The following is a 5,307-nucleotide window of genomic DNA, read 5'->3' on the forward strand; positions in this document are numbered from 1 at the left end:
GACGTGGACATAAGAATGAAGGATACTACGTGAGGATGGATGGAGTGCCTGGAAAATGGGAAACAACATACGAGGAGCATTCGATAAATATAGCAACACATTTTTATCTGAAAGCAGGTTGGCTTTATTCAGGATTCCAATACACCATATTGTTCCTAACTCTTTCAGCTACAAAACCCTATTTTTCAACATAATCACCTTTCAATACCACAGTCTTAAGACACATTACCGGGAGGGGCTGTATGTCCACATTGTATCACTCTAAAGGTCGGTGTCGGAGACAACGTCTTGCTGCATAAGTAACTCCCCACAATCCATGTACTGCTTCCCGCGAAGTGCATCCTTCATTGGACCAGAAAGATGGAAGAAGTTGGAACGTGCGAGATCCGGAGTGTAGGGTGGATGAGGAAGAACAGTCCAATGAAGTTTTGTGAGATCCTCTCAGGTGTGCGAACTTATGTGAGGCCATGCGTTATCATGAAGAAGTTCGTCTGCATTTTTGTGGCGACCAATTCAATTTCCTGACGGTAACACTTTGCACTTCGTAATTGATCATGACGCCATGAGGGAGGACATCAAACTGAATAATCCATACATGGTCCCAGAAAACTGTCGCTGTTACTTTACAGGCTGAGGAAGTAGCTTTGAACATGTTTTTCAGAAGAGAGATGGTGTGGTGTCCCTCAGATGATTGGCGTTCTGTTTCGGTTCGAAGTGATGAAGCCACGTTTCATCGCCTGTGACAATGTACGACAAATAATTGTCACGATCAGCCTCGTAACGCACAAGTAATTCCGCAGAGTTGGTCTTTCCTTGCTCTTGCGTCAAGGGTAACCGCAGCCATGGTCTCCGAGCTGACAGTCCATGCTGCTGCAAACGACGTCGAATTGTTCATGCAGATGGTTGTTTTGCAAACGTACCCATCCTCTGACTCATGGATCGAGACGTGGCTGCGCGATCCGTTACAGTCATGCGGATAACATGCCTGTCACCTCGACTGCTAGTGATACGAGGCCGTTGGGATCCAGCACGGCGTTCCGTATTACCCTCCTGAACCCACCGATTCCATATTCTGCTAACAGTCATTGGATCTCGACCAACGCGAGCAGCAATGTCGCAATACGAGAAACCGCAATCGCGATAGGCTACAATCCGACCTTTATCAAAGTCGGAAACGTAATGGTACGCATTTCTCCCCCTTACACGAGGCATCACAGCAACGTTTCACTAGGCAGCGCTGGTCAACTGCTGTTTGTGTATGAGTAATCGGTTGGAAACTTTCCTCATGTCAGCACGTTATAGGAGTCACCACCGGCGCCAACCTTGTGTGAATGCTCTGAAAAGCTACTCATTTGCATATCACAGCATCGTCTTCCTGTCGGTTAAATTTCGCGTCTGTAGCACGTCATCTTCGTGGTGTAGCAATTTTAATGGCCAGTAGTGTAGTATCGCTACATATCGGAACTTCACGGAAATATAGGGGCTGAAGCTTGAATACTTCAAGGTGCCTCACAACAAATTTAGCATTTTTTCCAACTCAAACAAGGCTGAAAAAAATGTGCTGCATTACTTATTGAACACCCTCGTAGAAAGAACAAGAGTAAAAGTTGTTACGTCATCCAGTCGGTCAGTTATAAGGCAAAAAACGAAAGATAGAATCTTTAATCCTACAGTTTTAGCGTACTTCTGAGGTGTCGATAAACAGAGCCTGTGTCTTCTGTACGTCAGCACCGCTCCGGGAGAGGGCCAATATTTAAGGAGACGGCAGCGGGATGCGATACGCAGCCGATATAAATCAGATCGAGTGTCCCGGCTCGACGGGATGGAGGGCCCTCGCGAAGGGAGAGGCAGCAGAGTGAGCGCAGTCGCTCCCGGAAATGTGGGGGCGGGGAGCCGGGGAGAGTGCCTGTGGTGGGTCGGGAAACGTTGGGGGGTCAGAAGCGAAACAAAACGAGTCGGCGCAAAAACTGCGGGCGCCATAAATTACGGCGGGAGTTGCAGCGGAAGCTCGTGGAGAGGGAGGGGGAGGGTGTTGCAGTAAGGGCGCGTGGCGCGTGCCAATGTTAGTATGAAAAATGTCTGAGTCTCCCGACTCCGTGGCTGGATTATGTGGGCCAGGACACTCTGCGTAATCAGTGGAAACGAGAATGGGACGCGTACGCTCTACAGCCCTACCTGTCGCCCCATTCATTCAGGAGACCAAAGTCTCTTCCGCTCTCATTTGGACTGGCCAAACAGGCGCACGCCTACATCGAATAGGCTTCAATGTGTGAAGCATCTGGTTTGAAGTACTGTATTCTGGACATGTTGTTTGCAGTGAGTCTACATGTACATCAACATACAGACTCCACAAGCCACCATACGGTTCGTGGCGGAGGACAGCTTGTACCACTAATAGTTTGTTTCCTTTCCTGTTCCACTCGCAGATAGAGCGAGGGATAACGACTGTCTATATGCCTCCGTATGAGCCCTAATTTCCCTTATCTTATCTTCGTGGTCCATACGAGAAACGTGTGTTGCCAGTAGAAGGATAGTTTTGTAGTCAGCTTCAAATGCCTGTTCTCTACATTTTACGAATAGTGTTCCTTGAAAAGAACATCGTCTTTCCTCCAGGGATTCCCATTTGCGTTACCGAAGCATCTCAGTAACACATGCGTGTCTAGTTAGAATCTAATTACAATGAAATGAACACCCTTAGCTGATGACAGGCGTTGATATACGTCAACGGGGACAGATGAAAATGTGTGCCCCGACCGGGACTCGAACCCGGGATCTCCTGCTTACATGGCAGACGCTCTATCCGTCTGAGCCACCGAGGACACAGAGAACTGCAGGGATTTATCTCTGGCACGCCTCCCGCGAAACCCACATTCTCAACGTATTGTCCCGCACTACATTCGTAGTGCCACCGCCCACTATACTCAGCCGGCCGGTGTGGCCGTGCGGTTCTAGGCTCTAAAGTCTGGAACCGCGTGACCGCTACGGTCGCGGGTTCGAATCCTGCCTCGAGCATGGATGTGTGTGATGTCCTTAGGTTAGTTAGATTTAAGTAGTTCTAAGTTCTAGGGGACTGATGACCACAGATGTTAAGTCCCATAGTGCTCAAAACCATTTGAACCATTATACTCATTACTCGCGGAGCGTTGCCGATTGCCGTAAGAGTTCGGGCACTGTTTGTGCATTCGCACAGAAGAATAAGATAGTCAAGTGGCCGGTGAGCCTTAACTATATATATACTAAGATGGTATCTGTTCTTTCGGACATGCCTTGCCATCTTAGTATATATATCGTTAGAATCTACCGGTAACAAATCTTGCAGCCTGCCTCTGAATTGCTTCGATGTCTTCCTTTAATCGACCTGGTGTGGACCCGAAACACTAGAGCAACACTCGAGAATAGGTCACACTAAGGTCCTACATGTGGCCTCATTTACAGATGAATCACACTTTCCTAAAATTCTCCCAATAAACCGAAGGCGACTATTCACCTTCCTTACCACAATCCTCACATCACCGTTGCATTTCATATCGCTTTGCAACGCTTTGCCCAGATTTTTAAGCGACGTGACTCTGTCAAGCAGGGCACTATTAATGCTGTATCCGAACACCACGGGTTTGTTCTTTTCGACTCATCCGTACTAACTTACATTTTTCTACCTTTAGAGCTAGCTGCCATTTTGTATCCTCCCAGCCACTCATCTTCAACAGCTTCCCGTACACTATAGTAAATTCTATTGAAAAGAAGAACATCTCCCTATTGCAATACTCTACTGCATATGAAGTAAGTTGTCCCTTACTTGAGATGCTCTGTATGGAAGGCTACGTTGGATATACTGCGATAGTAAATTCTAAAGCTGTCCCCACACGGGACTGTTTTTGGTCGTGAAGCACGCCGGACGTGTTTCCTATCGTGATGGGTGCACCCTTAGAAACGAGTTGGTGCATACACAGAACGTGCCCCTGACACCGATTTTCGACCGTGTGAGCTACTTATACGATTTCTGAGATCGAGAGTCACATCAGTGCCGTTAGCTTCGTTTTTGTTTTTACGGCAAAACGGTGGCAGTTGGCCCCAAGCTGTAGTCTGGGAATTCATTTGATAGAGTGTGTCACGTCTAGTTCGCTCTTCCGACCTTTGAAGAGAATAGTGCCATTATCAAGTGCTGAATTTATTTTAAAAGCTGTTAACTATTTGGCGATGTACATTTGTACGAACACATCGCTAATAGTGGACAATGGTTTACGGAATAAGTAAGGTTAAACGCAGTCGCATGTTATGTGAGCTCACAACTGCGTACATCTTCCGCTCCATATGAACGTAATAACTGGATCAATTATCTTTCCCACGAGCGGAAGTTCGCTATACTGGTGTTGACAGATTGCAAATGTTACCTGAAGTAATGTACCGGGTAGTTACAATTAAAGTGCAGCTTATCACAGAGGTCCAGAGTGGGCTGTAATTATCGTAAATCGGCAAAACGTGGTACAAGGATCTAAAGCGGTAATGCAGACCTATTAATGGTGTAAAAAAATAGTTCCAATTTTGACCACCGGGAGCAAATCTGGAACTGTGAATGCAAGAAAGACGTATAGGAATGTTCCCTGTGTAATAGAGCAGAAACGGAACGTGGCCAAAAAAGGTCAAACAAGTGACGAAGACATATTGTTGATTTTATTATTAACCTCCTCTTACAAAATTTGTTCAATATGGGGACGGGACGCTGCATCCGTAAAATGATGTGATCAACAGCTACTCGCAACAGTTCCAGTGCAATCTGAGCAATATTTCCTGTATTCTGATCGTCAGATCAGGTAGAGACCGAACTTGTCCATGGTAAACGCGTTCTGTTTTATATCCTCAGAGCCAAAAGTCATACGGATTGAGATCAGATGGTCTTGCGGGCCATACATCTGCAAAAGCTCTGGAGATAACACGTTTGTAAAAGGTTGCATTAAGCAGATATTTCACTGGGCGAGGGACATGAGGTGTTGCCACATCTTGCATGAAAATAGTGATTTACACACATTTGTGCTCTTTCAAACCATGAATCACATGCCGTACAAGGAGATCTCAATAATGTAGAGACTTCATGGTACACATGAGAAGTCCTTTGTGTATACTCTCTTCAAAGACGAACGGATCGTGAGTGAAGGTGCTTGTAAATCCACACCATATACGGCGAGTGCAATGGCTCTTCAAGCACAGCACGCGGTTTAACAGTACCTCAAATTCGGCAGTTATGTATATCCACTGCACCCTGTAACGTAAAATGTGCCTTGTCACTCCATACAATATTGTCCGGCCACA

The 5,307-nt window shown here is 46.4% G+C and overlaps 1 non-coding gene across 1 annotated transcript; it reads right to left on the reverse strand.

Annotated features, from left to right (window-relative positions):
- Positions 1-2,745: 2,745 nt before the first annotated feature.
- Positions 2,746-2,819, reverse strand: Trnat-ugu. Its single transcript has one exon. It is a non-coding gene; the product is annotated as a tRNA-Thr (tRNA).
- Positions 2,820-5,307: the final 2,488 nt, after the last annotated feature.

This window comes from Schistocerca americana, chromosome 2 (assembly GCF_021461395.2).
Source record: "Schistocerca americana isolate TAMUIC-IGC-003095 chromosome 2, iqSchAmer2.1, whole genome shotgun sequence".
Taxonomy (NCBI): domain Eukaryota; kingdom Metazoa; phylum Arthropoda; class Insecta; order Orthoptera; family Acrididae; genus Schistocerca; species Schistocerca americana.